Source organism: Pipistrellus kuhlii, unplaced genomic scaffold, assembly GCF_014108245.1.
Source record: "Pipistrellus kuhlii isolate mPipKuh1 unplaced genomic scaffold, mPipKuh1.p scaffold_m20_p_8, whole genome shotgun sequence".
Classification (NCBI taxonomy): Eukaryota; Metazoa; Chordata; class Mammalia; order Chiroptera; family Vespertilionidae; genus Pipistrellus; species Pipistrellus kuhlii.
In genome coordinates, this window is record NW_023425584.1 from 65,616,907 (window position 1) to 65,639,511 (window position 22,605).

General features: G+C 41.5%; 1 long non-coding RNA gene and 1 pseudogene across 1 annotated transcript; both read left to right on the forward strand.

Annotated features, from left to right (window-relative positions):
* Positions 1 to 5,773: 5,773 nt before the first annotated feature.
* On the forward strand, positions 5,774 to 13,908 carry LOC118711142. The gene is made up of 3 exons (XR_004985652.1): positions 5,774 to 5,784; positions 8,905 to 8,911; positions 13,738 to 13,908. It is a non-coding gene; the product is annotated as an uncharacterized LOC118711142 (long non-coding RNA).
* Positions 13,909 to 18,949: 5,041 nt separating this feature from the next.
* On the forward strand, positions 18,950 to 19,121 carry LOC118711141 (annotated as a pseudogene).
* Positions 19,122 to 22,605: the final 3,484 nt, after the last annotated feature.

Genomic DNA, 22,605 nt, shown 5'->3' on the forward strand with positions numbered 1-22,605 from the left:
TTATTTTTATTTTTTTTATAGTGTTGCTTGTCTGATGATGTGCCTCTGCCAGAAGTCAAAATAAAGATCATCACAGCCCAGATGGAGGAGACACAACAGTGAGGCTTCATGCCCTGCCCTTCTTTCCTCTCACAAGTGGCTACAGACGGTGGTTCCATAATGGCTGTGGGTGAGGCCTTGGTGCATGTGAAGGTCATTCTTCTTCTGCTCTGGCAGGTGGTGTTTCTGTTCCTTTCTGGATGGTCCCAGATTGGGATCTCTCAACACAATGCTCCCCTGGAAGTGGTGATTCCCATGAGGCATGCCAGCAGCATGACGCCTCGGGGCTGGCTCACTTACAGCCTTCATTATGAGGGGCAGAGACACGTTGTCCACATGAAGGTCAACAAGCATTTTCTATCCAGACACTTGCAAGTGTTTACCTACACAGACCAAGGCTCTCTCCTTGAGGACCAGCAGAGGAGTATCTTTTGGTTCTTTATGTTCCAAATCTTTGACTTGATTCTTGCGATCTTCCATTCTGTTTTTAGGACTCTGTATAATATTTTTTATTTCAGACAATGTATTCTTTATTTCTTGTTGATTCCTTATTATTTCTTGTTGATCCCTTATTATTTCTAGTTGATCCCTTTTCATATTCTCATGGGTCTCATTTATTTTATCGGCCTTTTCTAGGAAATTCTTGAAAAACCTTATAAGTGTGGTTTTGAACTCTATATCCAGTCACTCTTTGTCCTCCATTTCTTTCGTTTGTTATCTGTTTCTTTGTCTCGGCATTTTCACAGCTTCCCTGAGTTGGTAGCCTTAAAAGTCTCTGTCTTCAGCTTGGATGGTGCAGAGTTTCAGGGTGGAGCCTACAGCCTTGGCTTCCATCAGCCCTGCCCTATGAGGCTCCTGAGTCTCAGTATTCCTCAGGGTCCTTCAGTACTCGTTGAAAGCACCTCTGAGAGTAAGGTGCCCTCGAGTTTCGCCAGCTACCAAACAGTCTAGGCTCTCCCCCAATGAGCCTGGAACTGGGGTTCAGTTCAGTTGGAAGTGGGGTTGGAAGTGGGGTTCATAGCAGTCTGGAGCTTTTGTCTCCTTCCCACTTGGGCAATCAAGCGGCACAGTCAATGTGTGCGCCTCCCGGATTTCCTTTTGCCACTCCCCTGGGTTTCCACCTTACAGCCCAGTCTCCCTCTGTGTGAGCCTGTGTCCCCAGGGTCTGGCCTAGAACTGTCTCCTTCCCGCTAAGGCAATCTAGCAGCAGAGTCAACAGTCAGTCCTCTGCATGTAATGTGCGTGCCTCCGGGGGCTCTGCCTTTTGCCACTCCCCTGAGATTTCGCCTAGCAGCCCAGGCTCCCCCTATATGAGCCTGGGTCCCCAGGGTCTGGCCTAGAACTGGGGTTCAGTGCTGTCAGATCTGAGGTTCAGCACAGTCCGGAGCTTTTATCTCCTTCCTGCTAGGGAACACCAGCCAGGCACTCAGCCTCCCCCTCCTCTCTGGCTCTGTCCTCTCCGTGCGTGCACACGCGCAACGTGTCCCCGTACCTTAGGCTTTTACAGCTCCTCTGATTTTTCTTCTGGTTTTCTCTTTCCTTCTCGTTGTAGAATTTCCAGTCAGTCGACTTTCCTGTAGTTCTGGGTAATGTCCATTTTGTACTTTAGTTTTATTTTATTGAAATTGTTGTGTGAGGCTGCAGGTAGGTGTTACCTATGCCTTCTCTCCAGAAAAGGTTTTGAGTTTCTTACATAACCCATCTTGTAGGTATGGTTTACTCTTAGAATTACTTTAAAATCTGAGAAGATGGGGATTTTACCATTAAATAGAATGAAGAAAATTCTTGCAATTCTATGTATGACATAGAAGTATTAAGTATTAATATATATCTATTTTTCCCCTGGGGAAAAAAAGAACAAGAAAAAAAACAATTTTAAGAACCATAATTAAGGATATCAAAAGGCAAAGAAGCAATGTGGAATAGATTATCAAAAATTCCAGGCAGGGAAATCATTCTGAAAAGCATTGAATCTAGCCAGCCATAATTTTCTTTGAGCTCTTGGTATTGTTGGATGTGAACTGAGCCTCAGCTAGAGGACTGCTGCTGAAAGATAGAGAAATCCCAAATGCTCTTAGTTTCTACATACATTTAGATATATAGATTCACAAATTAGACATTGAGGGGCTTCTGACTTACAATAATTTTTCTCTAAGTCCAATTTGCTTAATTTCAGAACTTTGTGGGATGCCGGTGAGCTAGTTTACAATTTATCCAAGCTCAGATTCCTAAAATCATGGTATATTTTGGACACAAGACATAGTAAAAGGAGGCTTATCTCAAGCATCTGTACTGTTCTCCCATAACACACTTATCTAATTTTTATGTTACATGTGGCAAGTGGCTGGACAGCTGAATTGTGGATCCCTAGGTGGTAAAGATGAATCCAACATAAACTTTCAGAGGTGAGAAAATAGAGTCACATAAACTCATAATTAATTGAAAGTTTAGCAGGCTCATGCTTGAACAACACAAAAAAGGGAAAGTTCATTCAAGATTTCTAAAACTCATTTACCTCAGACCTAGCACTAGCCATGAACAGATTTAGGTAATCAACTTCTCAGCCAATCTTTCTAACAGAAGAAAGAGACAAGACTCTAAAAAAAGCCATCTGGAGCATCTTTGGTTGTTTATACACAATTACTTGCTTACAACAAAATTACTGTACATGCTAAGGGTCAAAACTTAACACTTATTACTGAGAAGAAAAAGAAGGAAAGAAAAGAAGAGCAACTATAATTGGTGTCAAGATTATCCAGAATATTGCCGAAACTGGTTTGGTTCAGTGGTAGAGCGTCGGTCTACTGACTAAAAGGTCCCGGGTTCAATTCCGGTCAAGGGCATGTACGTTGGTTACGGGCACATCCCCAGTGGGGGGTGTTTCAGGAGGCGGATGATAGATATTTCTCTCTCATCGATGTTTCTGGCTCTCTATCTCTCTCCCTTCCTCTCTGTAAAAAATCAATAAAAAATATATTTTTTTAAAAATGATTATCCAGAATATGGATCAATATTGCACACAAAAATAATTATAATTAATATAATATACACTGAGAGTCCAGATTATTATGATCTCTGAACATATAATAATCTGGCCACTCAGTGTATATCCTATATAATAAAAGGCTAATATGCAAATTGTCCCCTTGACCAGGAGTTCAACCAACAGGCAGGCCAGCCAACCGCCCATGCCCCCTCTTCCTGCCAAGGCTGGCCAGACCCCACACATGCATGAATTCATGCACTTGGCCTTTAATACACACACACACACACACACACACACACACATACACACACACACTGAGTGGCCAGATTATTATGTGTTCAGAGATCATAATTGGCCACTCAGTATATATACAAAGTATAAGAAAAATGTAGAATATTATTAGTGAATTGAAATCTACTTAAAAAGTACAAAGTGGGTATTTTAGACTAAAAATTATAATATATAACAATTCAGTGGATGGTTTGATGACTCATTGGAAAACAGGTCAATGTAAAAACCTACATAGTAATTCTATCTAATAAAAGAGTAATATGCAAATTGACTGTACCTCCACTACACCCACAAGCCATGCCCACCAGCCAATAAGGAATGAGTATGCAAATTAACCCAAGCAATATGGCTGTGGCCACAGAGCAAGCAGGAGGCTTGGGTTTCCCCAGCAATGGAGGAAGCCAAACTTCCTGCATACCCTAGCTGGCCCTCAACTCTGCTCAAGGCTACAAAGTTTCAATTATAGAAGATAAATAAATCCCAACAAAAATAGCAGCCGCCACAGAGCTGGAACAAGCAGGAGGCTTGGGTTTCCCTGGCGATGGAGGAAGCCAAGCTTCCTGGCCTTCCCTGGACTCTGCTCAAGGCTGCAAAGTTTCAGTTATAGAAGATAAATAAATCCCAGATACCAAGGCCTTCACTTGGATCACTGGGGGTCATGGCCAGCCTACAAACCACCACAGGCCCCTAGCCCAGGCACCCCATACTCCAAGGGAACCCCACTCTGATCCAGGACACCTTTCAGGGCAAACCAGCTGGCCCCCAACCATGTACCAGGCCTCTATCCTATCTACAATAATAAAAGAGTAATATGCAAATTGACCATCACTCAAGCACACAATATGGCTGCCCATATGTGGTCAAAGATCCTGCTCCCATGTGGACACAAGATAGCTGCCACAAGATGGCCAGTAGGGGAGGCATTTTGGAGGGACCAGGCCTGCAAGGGAGGGCAGTTCGGGGCAATCAAGCCTGCAGGAGAGGATAGTTAGAGGTGACCAGGCCAGCCCAGGAGGGAAGTTGGGTGTGACTGGCCTGCAGGGAAGGGCAGTTGTGGGGGACCAGGCCTGTAGGAGAGGGCAGTTGGGAGGGACCAGGCCTGCAGGGAAGGGCAGTTAGGGGTGACCAGCCTGCAGGGGAGGGCAGTTAGGGATTACCAAGCCTGCAGGGGAGGGCAGTTAGGAGCAATCAGGCTGGCAGGGGAGCAGTTAGGCATCAATCAGGCTGACATGAGAGTGGTTAGGGGGTGATCACGCTGGCAGGCAGAAGCAGTTAGGGGCAATCAGGAAAGCAGACAGACGAGCAGATGGGATCCAGCAGTCCTAGATTGTGAGAGGGATGTCCCAGTTTGGAGGGGGTGCAGACTGGGCTGAGGGAAACACCACCTCACCCCACCCCCTACCCCCCATGCATGAATTTTATGCTCCAGGCCTCTAACATACACATAAAGTTAGAAGAATTAAAAAAAAAAAAAACACACAAGAAATATATGGAAAATATCAAAAGTTCGAACAGCTCTAAAATTGGAGACCTAGAGAAAATGAAAAGTGTGAAGTGAGTGCAAAAGCTGGTTTTTTTTGTTTGTTTGTTTTTTTAATTTTTCAAGGTAGGAAAGATATCAACCCATTGCTTCAAAATGCATCATTTAATTCTCATAGCATGGACAATTATTTTTTCTTCAGATTTTGAGACTCTTAATAAACTACCTTCAAAATGCTGATTCTTCCTTCTACCTGCTGAAATCCTATGCTAATCTCTTCTACTAAATATTTTATTTTTCAGCTCAAAATTTTCCATCTCATCCTTATTTGTATATTTACTTTTTGTTTGTTTGTTTTAAATGTTATGTCTTTCTTGAAATTCAAAGTGGCTTTCTGTACACCTAGTATTGGTTAGAAAATACATTTATTCCCCTTGAGCCAGTGGGTTCTTATTGGGGCCTGGTGACATTTTAAGTCTGCTGAACGTGATAGTCTGGTTGCTACAGAGGACATGCACCTTAGCACCCATGCACAACCTTTTAGACACACAGTGATGAGTATGATCCAGGAAGGATTTTGTGGGCTGTCTCTTCATCTGGCCTCTTTGTGTAACTTCTGGTGGTTTTCAGTCTTACTTGTTGCTGTTAGGTTCGTGGAGTCGACAGCCTTCTCCTAAGTGCTTAGCACCAAAATCTATATGTTTTCAACAATACCCTTATGCATGAATTTTTTTATTCTGTGTACCAAGTAAAGTCAGTCTACTCAGAAAGAGCTCTTCCCATGACCTGTTTTTGGGCACAGCATCTGTGCCACCACATAAAAGTTGTAGGTGTGTAAAGCATATCTCTCTATCAGAGTGATATAAGCACTCCACCAGCTGATGCCTGAAGATGGTAGCCCTAACTGGTTTGCCTCAGTGGATAGAGCATCGGCCTATGGACTGAAGGGTCCCAGGTTCGATTCTGGTCAAGGGCATGTATTTTGGTTGTGGGCACATCCCCACACTCAGTGGTGTGCAGGAGGCAGCTAATCTATGTTTCTCTCTCATCAATATTTCGAACTATCCCTCTCCCTTCCTCTCTGTAAAAAATCAATAAAAATATATTTAAGAAGAAGAAGAAGGAGAAGGAAAATGAGGAGGAAGAGGAGGAGGAAGAGGAGGGAGAAGGAAGAGGAGGAGAAGAGGAGGAGGAGGAGAAGGAGGAGGAGGAGGAGGAGGAGGAAGAGGAGGAGGAGGAAGAAAAAGAAGGAGGAGGAGGAGGAGGAGGAGGAGAAGAAGAAGAAGAAGGAGAAGGAGGAGGGGAGGAGGAGGAGGAGGAGGAGGAGGGAGGATGAGGAGAAGAAAGAGGAGGCGAGGAGGAGAAGACGGCGAAGGAGAGGAAGACGAGAAGAGGAAGAGGGAAGACAGAAGAAGAGAGACGAGAAGAGAGACGGACAAGGCAAGAGAACAAGAAGAGCAAGACAAGAACAAGAAGACACAAGACAAGACAAGAACAAGACATGAACACCACAAGAACAAGAACAAGAACAAGAAGAATGGTAGACCATGGTTGTCTTAACCTGCCCCTCCTGGCAGAGAACAGTGGCTCTACATCAAACTGAGTCAAACAAAATTGGAGACTCAGTATTCTAAGCCTATTGTGCCAGAGGCATAACTCTCACCCTTTGAGTAACAGTGGGGTGAATAAATTTGTCCCTGGCTACATGATATATAATTTCCATTGCAGAAGTTACATGAGAAGTAGATAAGTATGAGGTCTGTTCTTACTTGGGTGAAATCACAGCACTAGACTGGGATCGTAGTGTTTAATGAACTCACTCATATGGGCCATATTTGTCCAGAATACAGAAAGTAGCACAGATTACCTATTAGAAGGGATATGTCATAAGTCAAATGCCACAATTTCTTTTAGCTTTTGGCAAGATTTAGAACATTTGTTTGGATAAATGTTTCTTCATTTGTTGTATGCCCTTAGATCAATTTCAAAAGACATTAATTTTTTTTTTTCATCAACTAAATAACTAAAGAGAAGGTCCACCTAATTTCTTGCACAGTTACTCTGGAACTCCTACTCATCTTGTAACAGGGTACAGCACCTTAGCACCTTAGCACCCATCAGAAGCTAGGAAAATTCCAGGGCAGGAGGAATAGGGAAATTGAGACAAGAAAATTAAACAAGGTCAAACAGTTTGGGCAGCTTGCAGCCAATCTGAAGAAAGATCTTATCTTTCCCAGCCAAGGACTCTTGAGAACAAATGGCTAAACCTTCTCCCTAAACAAAGAACATATAACTTCAATCACCTTAGAATTGATAAGACTGGAGACAGGAAGGGAGAAGGAAAGAAGGGAGTGTTTATCTCACCCACTAAACAAAGAAGCCAGCCATCTTTGGGAAGAGGGATAGAAGAGGGAGTTTTCATCTCACTGTTCAAACAGAGAAGCCAGCAGTCTCTGGGCTTGTTAAAGATAAAATTGCCAGATGTTTCTCATAAATTCTGGGAAAGCCCCACAAAAAATAAAAGGAAGGGGGCATGCTAGAAGGAGTCAATGAGGGACATATGTAATACTTTCAACAATAAAGATTTCATTTAAAAATGAAGATATAAAAGGAAGACCTTGAGAGCTATCCTGTGCCAGGATATCTGGCAGAGGAATTTTAAACCCTGTAGACAGAAAAGTATAAAAAACAAACCTTTACCAAGCAGGGCTTCTCAGATTAGCTGGGAAATTTGTCTCTACTTCATAAGCCAGATGTATTTTGATAAATTTGCTTGCTTTACTTCTTTAATGAATTTACTCCCTTTATTTCATGTGATTTTTAGAGAGAGGAAGGGAGAGATAAAAACATCAATGAGAGAGAAACATTATTGATTAGCTAACTTAGAGCCATATGCAACCCAGGCATGTGCCCTGATCACTGAGCAACACCGGTTAGGCCTTTATTTCTTTAATAAATTTGCTTTACTACAATGCAACCGTCCACAGTCACTCATTTGAATTTTCTCCCACAAGCCTGACAAGAACTAAGGAGGGGACAGCCCCTTCCCTTCAACTCAGGGGGTATCTGATTACACCTTTTCTGGTGTTTCTGATGCCTATTACAATCTCACATTTCCTAAGAGATGGAAACTGTGCCAGATATCCAGTCCTATGATAAAGCTATAGATTAGGGGTGTCGAACTCAATCAGAGAAGGGGCCAAAATCTAAAATCCAGCCTAAATCGCGGGCCGAATGGTTTACTGAACAGTCATAAACTGTCATTGTGATGGAAACGCAGCGGAGTGCAGTGATGACAGCGCGGTGTGGGCCACATTGCAAGGCCTGGCGGGACGGATTTGGCCCGCGGGCCTTGTGTTTGACACATGTGTTATAGATATTACCATCACTACTGACCAATGAAATAGAACAGAGGCAAAATGGACATGTTAATAGCTTGTGTTGGTCAATTGTTATCCACATAGAAACAATGTCTATCTCATACCACACTAAAACAAATTCAGATAGATTTAGGATTTAATGTCAATGTAAATCAATAAAGCTATCAAAATAAATATGACTTTGTGACAATAGAGCAGGTCAAATTTACTTAAGAAAAAAATCTATAATTGAAAATATTACTTGCCAAATAGGACTCTAAAAGTAAGAGCACCTATAGTTCAAAAAGCACCATTAAAGAATGAAAATGCAAGCCACTTGGATATTTAAAGTATATACTTGCAAAATGCAAGTATGGGAAGTTTAGACTGTAAAAATATGTTTTGAAAATAAGACCTTCTGAAAGCATTTCCTGGATCCTGCCAGACCAAGCAGAACTGCACTAACCCCTTATCTTATTTAAGAAGTAATGCAGTCTGTCTTCTACTCAAATATATGGTTCATGCCAAAATAGACGTTTAATTAGACCAGATGAATATTTTATCTCTTTTAGCACTTGGTATATTTTCAAACATATTAAATGAGATATATAAGACTCATCATGATCTGGGCTAATGTCAAAGAGACAGACCTAAATAAGTCAATTATGAACTTAGTACTCATGCAGTTTATAGGATCAGGTATAACTCACAAGCCATTTGTTTAGTGAGTTTACATTGATCAGTTAGAGTTGTTAAGTGAATATTTATGCTGAGATCTAAGGCAAGGTTACTTTAAGTTGATGCTATCAAATACTTGAAAATAAAAATGAAAGGGTGGTTGTTTGTTTGTTTTATTTGTTTGTTTGTTTGCTAAAAACATCAAAAGTTAGAGCACCCACTTTTATTTTAATTCCTTTTATCTTAATTTTTCATCTTTGTCTCATGAATGCTAATGATTTGGGTATAGCTTTAGTGAACTCTCATCTTTATTAATATTTAATGGTATATGATTCCAAAGAAAAATTCAAAAACTGCACTTACTGAAAGCATTTTAAGAGAACTATCTGAGTTGGTGATCTACCCAAGACAGCATTCCTTGTGTCCCTGCTTATCTGAAATGTATCCTAAAGTCAAGAGAATAACCTAAAAGAGATCATTTGTTCTCCAGAGTAATAAAATGGTATAATTTTGGAATAGGGCAATAAATGGATACTGAATGAATGCACCAATGAAATGCACAGTGTTATTTTTTTTTAAGCTATGGTTAATCTGGAACCCAAATAAACAAAAGAGCCAGAAGTTGTATCTTAATGATGTATAATATTGATAACAATGTTGTTCAGAAACTGCAGAATCCTCAGGTTTCTTGGAATTTGCCACACGAATATGAAATTTGGTTCATTAAAAAATAGTGAAGCCGAAACCAGTTTGGCTCAATGGATAGAGCGTCGGCCTGCGGACTGAAAGGTCCCGGGTTCAATTCTGATCAAGGGAACGTACCTTGGTTGCGGGCACATCCCCAGTGGGGGGTGTGCAAGAGGCAGCTGGTCGATGTATCTTTCTCATTGACATTTCTAACTCTCTATCCCTCTCAATTCCTCTCTGTGTAAAATATATTAAATAAATAAATAAATAAATAAATAAATGATACTTTTTTTAAAAAAGTAGTGAAAAACATTTCTTAGGAAGTTTCATTTTTGAAATTGGTAATTCATGTGACAAATACTTTTCAATAAACCAGAATATCAGTTCTGTAAGCTATCCCATCAAAAAGTATTTACCCAGCTGAAACCGGTTTGGCTCAATGGATAGAGCGTTGGCTTGGGGACTGAAGGGTCCCGGGTTCGATTCCGGTCAAGGGCATGTACCTTGCTTGCAGGCATACCCCCAGTAGGGGGTGTGCAAGAGGCAGCTGATCGATGACTCTCTCTCATCGGTGTTTCTAACTCTCTATCTCTCTCCCTTCCTCTCTGTACAAAATAATATATATATATATATATATATATATATTTTTTTTTTTAAGTATTTACCCAAACATCTCCAAGACCAGTGTTTCTTTTTTACTAGTAGACCTTCTATATTGTGCCGAACACAGTCATTTCTAAATAGAAGAGGAAAATTATTTGTGTGAACCCTTGTCCCATCTCAGGACATTAGGCAAATGTCTCCCAGCACAGCTTGGGAAGCAGCACATGAGCTGGCCTTTGCCCCCTCTTCTCTGGCTCAGTAGAATGGCATCTGCTTAGTTGTTTCTAGAATGCTGAGTGATATGCTTACACTAGGTTTGGAGATGATTGAAGCCTTTTCTGCACTATCTCAACTGGGGATGGGCTAGCAGACATCAGCGCTTTGACACTTGAATAGGAAATTGCAGTGCTTATTGAACTGGGGCAGAGGATTTATTTCGTTCTCAGAAAAGAACAGAACATGGAAAACACTCTGTGTAGTGTAGTATGGCTAAAAATGGCCCTAGCTGGTTTGGCTTAGTGAATAGAGCATCAGCTTGCAGACAGAAGAGTCTTAAGTTCAATTCCAGTCAAGGGCACATACCTCAGTTACAGGTTCCTCCCCAGTCCGGGGTACATTCAGGAAGTAACCAATCAATATGCTTCTCTCACATCAATGTTTCTTTCCCTCTCTCTTCCTCTCTTTCTAAAAATCAATGGAAAAATATCCCTGGGTGAAGATTAAAAATCTCTCTCTATATATATATAACCCTAATATGGAAATAGACCAAATAGCTGAACAACCAAACTGAACAACTGAACAACTGGTCGCTATGACATGTGTTGACCACCAGGGGGTCCAAAAGGAACATGGTGGGCATTGGCAGCAGACAGCAGAGTACGGAACATGGCGGGCATCAGCCACAGTGGGATGGTGGAGCAGGTGAGCAGGGGCACCAGACCAAGGTGGGGCACCAGTCATTGTCATCAGGGCGAAAATTCTTTGCTCCCATGCACCACAGTCCTGCCCAGCCTCCTTCCACTGCCAGCCCCAGAGCTGCTGCTCACACCAGTTTCCAGTGCCCAGTGCCAGCCCCAGTCGCTTGGCACCACCAGTGGGTACAAGCAGCTGCTGCCAGCCCTGTTTACCCCTCAGGGCTTCTCAACCTCCCCTGGTTCCTGAGGATCGATCAGGGCTGGCAGCTGCCAACAACAGCCCCACTCACACCCACTGCTGGTACCAGAGCTGCCGCTCACACCCACTGCCAGCACTGGCTCTGCTTGCACCCACAGCCAGCGCCAGAGTGGCCACTCATACTCACTGCTGGTGCCCAGTACCAGTCTTTATCACTAGGTGCTGTCAGCAGGTATGAGCAGAAACTTCCAGTCCCAATTGTTCCTGAGAGCTTATCCACATGTTCCTGCTCCTGAGGGCCAATTGGGGCAGCAGCTGCCACTCGCACCTGCTGACAGTGCCAACCAACCCCACTCACACCCATTTCTGAAGCTCACACCCACTCAATTGCTCCACACTGTCAGCGAGTGAGAGTGGGGCTGGTGCCATCAGCACATGGGAGCAATGGCAGTGGGAGCAGGACTGGCAGCAGAGAGGTAACCAGGAGCCAGGTGGGGGGATAGAAGACCTGTCCCTGTGCCCACCACAGCCTCGTGGCTCACAGCTCCTTTTAAGGTGCATGAATTCATGCACTGGGCCCCAAGTAAATAAATAAAATTTTAAAAATGCATAGGGCCTTGCACTGTCACACACACAAAAATAGTGTGATCTCATTCATCAAATAGGATGTCTCACCCAAATTACAAAACCAACATAGAATAGACTGATGAATTTCAGAGGAAAGGCTGGAGTGGGGAGGTGGTGGGTGAGAAATTAACCAGGGAATTTATATGCATACTAGAGGCCTGGTGCATGAAATTCATTGCCCAATCTGCCCCTTCTCACAGTCTGGGAGCCCTCAGGGGATGTCCTACTAACAGCTTAGGCCAGCTCCCCACGGGTCTAAGCCACAGTCTGGCCTCCCTCTGTGGGAGGCAACTGGCTGATTAGGGGAAGGTGCCACACTCATCACCCCACTGCTGCTGCCACTGCTGACCACTGCAGCTGCCAAGGTGTTTTCATCAACATGGACTCCAGTTCCTTCACCATGAAAAAATGGCAACTTTCTTTAGGCATTTTCAAGATGTCTTTTTCATAGGATATGACATGTCTTTCTTTCATTCTTTTTTATCCTCACCTGAGGATATTTTTCCATTTAGAGAGTGTGGAAGAGAGAGGGACAGACAGAGAGAAATGTCAATGTGAGAGGGAGACTTCCATTGGTTGCCTCCTGCATGAGCCCTGACCTGGGCCCCAGCCAGGGAGGAGCCTGCAACCTAGATACATGCCCTTAATCAGAATCAAACCCAGACCCTGTGGTCGGCAGGCTGAAGCTCTATTTACTGAGCCAAACTAGCTAGGGCAGGATATGACATTTCTTAGCCCCTCCAACAGCAGACCTTCATTTTTTCCTCCAGGAGTGAGGTGGAAAAACCCTAGATCACCTTTTTGGATTCTTACTACCCAAGTTACCAAGAACACTGCGATTGGCGTACTGGGAGCTTAGCCAATGAGCAGTCAGAAAGGTGTTTCCTCTGCAGCTCATGTGCAGAGGCTGGACTGCTGGTGCACATTAGCTGGAGCTGGCCCCCTGCCTGTGTCTGCCCCAGGTCCCCCTGCACCCCTGCCTGTGTCCGTTCTGTGGTGGCCCCCCTACCTGTGTCTGCCCCATGTCCCCCTGACCTCCTGCCAGTGTCTGCTCCAGGGTGGCCCCCCACCCCCTTGTCCCTCTTCCTGTCTCTACTCCAGGGCCATCTGAGCCAGTTCAGCAGCTCAGGCAGGCAACCCTGTCTCTGTCTCTGTCTCCATCTCTGTCTCCTCTCTGAGCCTCACCTGCATACACAGCCTCCTCCTGACCAGTTGTGACTATTACAGCATCCTAGCCTAGTTTGCATATTACCTCTTATAGATGATACATAGATAGATAGATAGATAGATAGATAGATAGATATGCATAACCCATGAACACAGAAAATAGTGTAGTGAAGGCCTGAGAAGGGTGGGTGTTTGGTGGAGGGAGTCAATGCGGAAGGGGGGAGAGGGGACAAAGGGGACATCTGTAATACTTTCAGCAATAAAGATAAATTTTTAAAAATTCGCTTTGGAATTTATTAGATTTTCAAAATGATGAGTATATTTTTTAAAAGCATTAGGCTAACTGGGCAGTTTGCTAACCTAGACAGTATAAAAATATTTCCAGATGCTATTACTTCAGGAAAGATGGGAATTGTTGAGTAGAAAGGCAGAATAGTGGGAAAGACAACATGCTACATCTTTCCCAAAGATTAAAAGTGGGGATGGGGAGGAGAGGAGGTACAGAACATTGCCCTCTCTGACCCAAGAATGTCAAAGTACTTGACTGTCTTTTACGTCTTATGATGAAGCTTGCCCAGTCTGTCAACAAAACCACCAGGATCAGGTCTGGAAATTCCTACTGCTTCTAGTTCTAAGGACTTTTAAGTGGTTTCAGCTTGTGAAATGCCAAAGTTATAATTTTTTATTTTGTGGGACATAATTAAGAGACATAGATGTCCTTAGAAAGATGCTCTTCAAGAGAGGAGATAAACTCAAATCACAGTTATACTTGGCTTTGATTATTTAGGACCTGACCTTTAAAATGTTTTCTTTTAAGAGCATTTCTTTCAATGTATTATATGGAATTTGGTTGGAGACACCAGCTTGGGAAAATTATAGGTTTTGTAATGAATCAGGAAAACCAAATCTTTTATCTCAATGAAGAATAACCCATGCTTTTGCAACACTTTCTCAACTCTCCCCTCCACCTTCCCTCAACTGGATGCCAAGCCAGACTCCACCCCATACCCTGTACAATTACATCATTCATTCACCCAGCACAGCACTCGAGCATATAGATTTCTTTAAACTTCAATTTGATTCTGATGAATAGCCAGGGTGGAGAATCTCTCTCGGGACTCTGGGCTTAACGTTTTTCATTCTCTCTCAACACCTTCATACAAATGAAACAACTGAACCACTTTAAGGAAACCTTGCATACATATGAAAGAAGAGGCAGGAAGTTTCTCCAAATGGAGCCAAAGTTAACCCTAGTTCTCAGCCTGCTAATCCATGACAAGAAGTGGACAGGAATCTGTACCCTAAATTCAGAGGGTAGCTGAGCTTTCAACGCTGCTTAGAGACTCATTTTATGTCACTGCCATTGGGAAGGAATGAGACAGCTGCAGAGACCTTCACCAGAATCTCACCAATGGAGAGATAGTAAGAATAGAAAATATAATCAAACTTGATGAGAAAACAAGATACCAGATGGGAAGATCAGGAGCAGAATTATCAGTCTCCTGCCACAAACAGGGGGTGGGGAAGAGGAGGGAGAGAAGATACAAGAAACAAGAAGATGCACCAGCATTGTGTATTAAACACTCCTCTCCACCTTCAGGATACATTTTACATTGCAATGAACAGTGCAATTTTAGCAATGAAAAACAAAAAGGAACATAGGCAGTCCCTACCTCCCTTTCATATGTTTTATCCATGTGCTTTCTTCCCAGATAGCACCCATCTCCCTAGATGCTGGGTGAGAGGCAGGATTGGGTTGAAGGGGAAGAGGTCTGAGAATGTTTGCTTGCTCTTTGGCCTCTGGAGATGCCTGCAGAATTCAGCAAACAACCCTCTCACATTCTTAAGGCAGACTGCGGGGCCTGTTCTTGCTCTAAGTAGGGGTGTCGAACTCAATCAGAGAAGGGGCCAAAATCTAAAATCCAGCCTAAATCGCGGGCCGAATGATTTACTGAACAGTCATAAACTGTCATTGTGATGGAAACACAGCGGAGTGCAGTGATGACAGAGCGGTGCGGGCCACATTGCAAGGCCTGGCGGGACGGATTTGGCCCAAGGGCTTTGTGTTTGACACATGTGCTCTAAGGCAACATCCTATTATAGAAAGACAGGGCCCAATGGGGGAAGAAACATGGTCACTGAGTCCCAACTGGTGACTGGGTTTTCCAGTTGATGTTCAGCTACCTGTCAATCTTCTCTCAACCTCTACCTCGAAGATGGTGTTCCTGAAGGCCTCATCCTCATTGGCAATAAGACAAGGAAGGGAACACTCCTGTAGAGGCACTTCTTTTGCAGCCCCTTCCCTCCCTGGTCTTCGTCAGACTCCTGCGCACAGTGGAGTCGGTCTGCACCAGTCAGGGATGAAACATAGACAATCTGGCACACAGTCCCCCTTTACCACTTCTGGCTCCCAGACTCTGCACTCTCACTGATGGCCACAAAGAAATACAATCTCCAAACGACCTTGCATCCAGATTATCCTGAACCCTCACTCCTGTCCACACAGGAGTTGAAAACATCAACGGTGTTCCCATAAGAGACCTTCTCAGCAGTTTGAGAAGAAACATTTGACTTTGACCTATTCTTTGACTGTTCTGACCTAATCTGGCCTAATCATCTATCCTTTCTTTCCTACACTGTAAAGTAACTATTCACAATATGTGACTTTTTCACCTTTAATCAGAAATTCTAGCACATAGACTACTCTTCCTTCTTTTTATAAACTCCTTAGTGAGGAATCGATCCAGCTCCTGGCCAAAATACTACATGTGATTTTTTAGGCCTGAAAGTAGACAATTTCAAAGGCTTTACCTGTCAGGCCTCGAAATATAAGACTTGACATTTAGTTGCACTGCAATGATCCATGAATACTTCTTATAACTAAATGTCTAGCAAATATCAGGCATTATTTTTGTAGGTGAAATATTAGGAAAGTCCATTTGAACAAATATTTTTGGCTCAGTGGTTGAGTGTCAACCTATAAACCAGGAGGCCACAGTTCGATTCCTAATCAGGGCATATACCCAAGTTGTGGGCTCAAACCCCAGTTGGGGGGTGAGCACGAGGCAGCTGATTAATGATCCTCATCATTGATGCTTCTATCCCTCTTTCCCTCTCTCTTCCTCTCTGAAATCAATAAAATATATTAAAAAGAAAAAATACTTTTGTCTTAAATACATTATTCCTTTTTAGTGTATAAATAATAAATGTTCACTATATTGTATGGTTAATTTTATGTAGCAACCTACCTGGACCACAAGGTGCTAACATATTTGGTCAAACATTATTCTGAGTTTTTCTGGATGAATTTCACATTTGAATGAGTAGACTGAGTAAAGCAGATTAATATGGATAGGCCTCATCCAATCAGTCGAAAGCCTAAACAGAACAAAACAGGATGACTCCCAAATAAGAGGGAATTCTCCCTGTTTTACTGCTTTCAAAATGGGACATCAGATTTGTTTTCTTTTTTCTTTTCTTTTCTTTTTTTTCTTTTTTTCTTTAAACTCAAATTGAAACAACAGCTCTTCCTAGCTCTCAAGTCTGCTGGCCTTTGAACAGGAACTACACCTGGTTCTCCTGTTTCTAAGGTTTTGGACTTGGACTGGAATTATACATCATTCATTTTTCCTGGGTCTCCAGCTTGCCAACTCGTGTGGCAGTTCTTGGGACTTGCCCTCGTCCATGGTGGTGTGTGCCAATTCCTTACAGTAAATCTCTATCTGTCCTTACATACAGCCTATTGGTCTGTTTCTCTAGGGAACCCTAATACATAGCTTAGGTAAAAATTAAATCTTCTGGTCTGGATGACAAAGTTACATCCTCAGTTTTGTGAAGTCCACTTGCATTGAGTTACTTTTTTACTCATTAGAACTAATTTGTGTCTGTCTACTTTTGTTTTCCCAAGAAACTTGACTTCCTATGTTCACACATACTTTGATAATAACATTACCCCTATAATCATTTGGGTAACTTTAGTGAGTCTGATTTAAGGGGGGGAAAAACATCTTTAGTTCCTTTTTTATTACATTTTTATGCCATTATATAGTAAGTATTATTTGATTCATACATTTGAACATTATCAGCTTCCATAACTTTTTTTAATTTGGTGGCATATTTTTTTAATATTATGTGTCTTTATAAAGCAAACATGATTATAGTCTATAAAATTAGATATGAAATGGGACTCATGTTTAGGTCATTCTTCCTTGCATATAACAAAAGAAAAATGGTACTGTAAAATAGTGTCTACCATGAGTCCAAGAATTTCTGAAACAGAATATATTAAGGCCCATCTTTTCAGTGTTTTGCATTATATGTAAATATGTGAGTGCTGTGATTTCAGCATGTTGGCAGATATTTTTCCCGTTGATTTTTAGAGAGAGTGGGAGAAAGAGCAAGAGAGAGCAAGAGAAAGAGAGAGAGAGAAAGAGAGAGAGAGAGAGAGAGAGAGATTGGTTGCTCCCACATATGCCCTAGCCTGACCTGGGGATCAAATCTGCAATCCAGGTACTGGCCCTTGACCAGGAATCAAACCTGGGGCTCGTCAGTGAGCGGGCTGGTATTCTAACCACTGAGCAACATCCACCAGGATGACACACGTTTTTAACAAAATTAGAACTCCAACTCTATGTTCCATATAGCACCAAATCTTCACAATGAGCTGAAACCGGTTTGGCTCAGTGGTAGAGCGTCGGTCTGCGGACTGAAAGGTCCCAGGTTCGATTCCGGTCAAGGGCATGTACCTTGGTTGTGGGCACATCCCCGGTAGGGGTGTGCAAGAGGCTGCTGGTCGATGTTTCTCTCTCATCGACGTTTCTAGCTCTCTATCCCTCTCTCCTCCTCTCTGTAAAAAATCAATAAAATATATTTTTTTAAAAAATCTTCACAATGAATCATTCTGACACATAAAATGAACTGGTGATCTGTCTAACCCTAGCAGCGATGATTTTGACATAGTAGAAATAAAGACAGCTAAAGCTATGTCCCCTTTTAAAACAGACAGTATTGTTCAATATGAAAGGTTTTAGAAAAACAAAAATTGTCACAGTGCAAATATTTATTCCAATTTAACCAAATACACAAATCACTAATCTGAATTGACTAATGTTTTGTGTGTATAGAAAGCTAGGCAATCTTCAGAAAACACAAAAAATTGACCGTGATAATTTACTGTAGCATGTCAAAATTAGTGAGATAAAGGTGAAAATAAATAAATAATATCAACCCGGTTTCCTTAACTAACCAACTGACATAACAAAGAAAAGTTTTTTTCTGTTTGCTGTGAGCTATAGGCTGTTATATAGTTTGCTTATTATGGACTCCATATAAAAATTATCTGATGGAAGGTTTTCATTACCTCAATGTCCATGAGATTTGAGCAACATGTAAAGTAACTTAAATACAGCCGAGACCAGTTTGGCTCAGTGGATAGAGCGTCAGCCTGTGGATTGACAGGTCCCAGGTTTGATTCCGGTCAAGAGCATGTACCTTGGTTGCGGGCACATTCCCAACATGGGGTGTGTAGGAAGCAGCTGATTGATGTCTCTCTCTCATCAATGTTTCTAACTCTCTATCTTTCTCTCTTCCTCTCTGTAAAAAATCAATAAAATATATTTTTTAAAGTAATCTAAATATTAGATTACAAGATACATATCTTTTGGCATCCACCATTCAGAACACAAACAAGATCAGAAAATGTCATTGGATTTTCCATACTACATTAAAATACCTGATTTATCTTTGCAGTCTTTATTGTGTGGAATTGCATGAATTTGCAAAAGGTCATGATGAGAATATTTGAAATTGTACTTATATAATAAATGTGGTGAGGAGATCATTTTTCGACACAGCAATGAGCCAGAATCTGTTTGGAAGTGCAGGGTGAGATATTTTTTCTGTGTTACGTGAGGATTAACAATGGACACCCAGAAGGATGTTCAACTGGAAAGCAGCAGCCAATGACATATATCTGTGGACAATATCACTCAGAAATGAAATAAATCCAGGGATCCAATGATACAGAGAACCTGGATACAGAATAATATACAGGAGAAGTTCTAAAAGATTGGTGGATTTTGATGTTCGATGAAACGTGGAATTCAAAAGACTGGCTTTATTTGGATTTGGATTTGCTATTAATGTTCCTTGTTGCATAGCTTTTGATTAGTATACTTTATACATAAACTGAATGCATGTGATTTTATCTTAAAAATCATATTATACTTAGGTATCTATTAGCAGTTTATAGAAGGAAATTATTTTTGTTCAACTACATGAATTATAGTTTAATTTTGTTGTGTATGTCATCTGACACACAATGAAGGTTAATGCTTCCCCAAACCAGTTTTAATCAAAACCTAGATTCAGCTGGGAACTTTATTTAAAACAAAGGTTTCTAGTGCCCTCTAGAGGTCTGATTAAGTAAGTTTCTTGGAAACCACTGCCTTCACCAACTGAAAACCCTCTAGTATCAGAGTTTGTATACCAACGCGCTGTCAATATGCAGACATCATTTTGAGTTATATTTTTCACTTGTTGTTTGGTCTTTCTGTATTTGTATATAATCCTTGAGTGTTTGTTAAGTCTTTGGAAAAGACAAAGAAATTTTAAAGTTATTTCTCCAACTGCAAGTAAAGTAGATGAAGCAGGCTATTAATTTAAGACAGGTATAGTTGCCCAGGAATAACAATTTATTAAGGATTTTAAAATTATGCTTATAATATATAAAAATAATAGGGATTGGTTTGCACTGAGTTCACCATGGAAATGATAGACAGTAGCCCAAAATGGTAACTGTCTTCAAATTCATCCTTTTTTTTTCCCCCTTCTCTTCCTTGTCTCATTTTCCCACTCTTCTGATGTATATTTGGATCACCTCCTTAAAAAACTACTACCACTAGAATTCTTGTCAAAGATACTTTGCATCAAAGATGAAACTAAAGACAATACAATAACCACTTGTTACCAGTATGTCTAATTTGTGAAAACTATCCAATTTTACTGTTATCACACAGGTATCTTTTCCAAAATTATTGTGTGTAAAGTACTCTGTATCATCCAATATAATAAAAGGCTAGTATGCAAATAGACCAAATGGCAAAATAATCACAACAATAGAACAACCAGTCGCTATGATGTGCACTGACCACCAGGGGCGTGTGTGAAACACGGCAGTCATCAGCCATGGTGGAGCAGGTGAGCAGGAGTGCCAGACCAAAGCAGGGCAACAATCGCTGTCATCAGGGTGAGTCTCTGGTGGTTACTGAAAATACTTAGCTCACACCTGCCACGGTCCCTCCTGGCACTCCCACCCACTGCCAGTGCTGGCTTCACTCGCACCTGCAGCCAGTGCTGGAGCTGCTGCTCACACCTGCTGCCGGTGCCCAGCACCAGTCCCATTCGCTTGGTGCCATCAGCAGGTGTGAACAGCAGCTGCTAGCTTTGATCACCCCTGAAGGCTTCTCCACCTTCCCCTGCTCCTGAGGGGCTATCGGGGCAACAGCATCTGCTTGCACCTGTTGCTTGTCCCGGCACCAGTCACTCTGCACTGTCAAAGGGTGCATGTGGGGCCAGAGCTGTCAGCGCATGGAAGCAGCAGTGATAGAAGCAGTGCTGCTGGCAGACAGGGGACTTGGGGCCGCAGTGGGAGGGGCCCGGTGGGGGCATGGAGGATGGGCCAAGACCCATCCCTATTCCTACCGCAGCCTCATGGCCCACAGTTATTTTTAAGGTGCACAAATTCATGCACTGGGCCCTTAGTTACAAAATATTTTTGTAATAAAGTCCAAGATAAAGTCAGGAATTTTGTTTATCTGGTCCACTACTGTATTTCCAAGACTTATGAGAATACCAAGCACTTATTAAGTAATCAAAAAGGGGAATAATTTTATGCATTAAATGTTGACCCAGCCTTTTATTACCAGATAATTACTGTTTGCTCATGATGTACTCATCATTTACTTTGAAATTTTATAATAATTTATGCAGCATTTATATCTACATTCATAGGTTAGATTGACTCTTCTTATCTTTTGCTGTCTGTGGTATCTTCTAAATTAATCCGCAATTATCCCCACTCCTAGGTTCACAGTTATGTGCAAACCTGTCCCCCTGAGTATGGCTGTACTTACTGACTGAGATATAATGAACCAATAAAGTATATCACGTGAAAGAGGGTGACATTTACAAAATTAGTTCTAAAAAGGCAATAGCTTTCATTTGGGGTATATTCTTTCATTCTTTCTTGGATCACTTACTCTTGGACAAGCAGCAGCCATGCCATGCTGTAGTTCTAGAGAGAGAACCACATGGCAAGGAACTGAGGCCTGCCAACAACCATGTGAGTGAGTTTGGAAGACCTTCCCCAGCCTTCAGCTGAGAATGCAGCTCCAGCTGACAACTTTGTCTGCAAACAAGTGGGAGACTTTGAGCCAAAGCATCCAGTGAAGCCACACTCAAGATCCTGACCCACAGAAATTGTGAGGTAATACATGTTTGTTGGTTTAAGCAACTACATTTTGGGGGTTTTGGTTATGCTATAATATGTAACTAATATATTGCCCTTGTGACATTTCTATGTTGTAGTTATTCAATTTTGTAAAATGTGTTGAGTAGCTATTTAGCTTATTCTGTCTTCTGAATTATTCTCTAATAGCAATTATTTATTCTTGAAACTTGTGCATAAAATCTAGCTCACTTTAGAATTTTTGAATGTGAACAGATAGAACTTCGACTACCTGAAATTTTATTATATTGGCCAACTTTATAGTTCCCAAAAAGTGTCCATTTCATTCAAATATTCAGCATAGGCAGCCTAAAGTAGTCTATAATTTTTAAACTTTTTTCTGCCTGCTATTTTAATGGAAAAGAAATAAACCAAAACAGTAGTAATTTTAAGTGGTAGATTAATGCATTATATCTACCATTATTATTTATTATATTAATGTTATGGGTTTTCCAATTTTAAAATAAAGGTATGTTATTTAGGGTCAAGAATAAAAGTAAAACATACATAATGTATGTAGGCATCTATGTGTGTATACATATATGTTTTTATATAGGGAAAAGTTATTAGTGATTTTTCAAATGTATAGTCAGTAGATGATGAGGGACAATGTCAGAAATCTGTAGAATAAGAAGTGAATGGAAAGAACTGGAAACAAAATATATACTATTATTTTTCTGAGAGGAAAGGGAAACGGTTAGGGTTTTATGTACTAGTAAAAAGTCAACTAAAGAAAAGGAAGGTAATTTTATGTTCTGTTTCTAAAGTGCAGGAACTTGAGGATGTTTATAGAATTAAGATAAGGTAATAATGAATTAGCAAAGATTGAAGCAACAAGAAGAAAAAATATAATTGAAGCTTAAGACTCAAAAGCTGTCAATACTACTGAATCCAGGGATGGAAGGCAGATAATGAACACTTGAATATAAAGTATTTTCAGAGCACCTAATCCTTTCTGGAGAGCTATCTATAATAATCTATAATAATAAAAGCATAGACCTAACTGGTCTGGTGGCTCAGTGGACAGAGCGTCGGCCTGCAGGCTCAAGGGTCCTAGGTTCAATTCCAG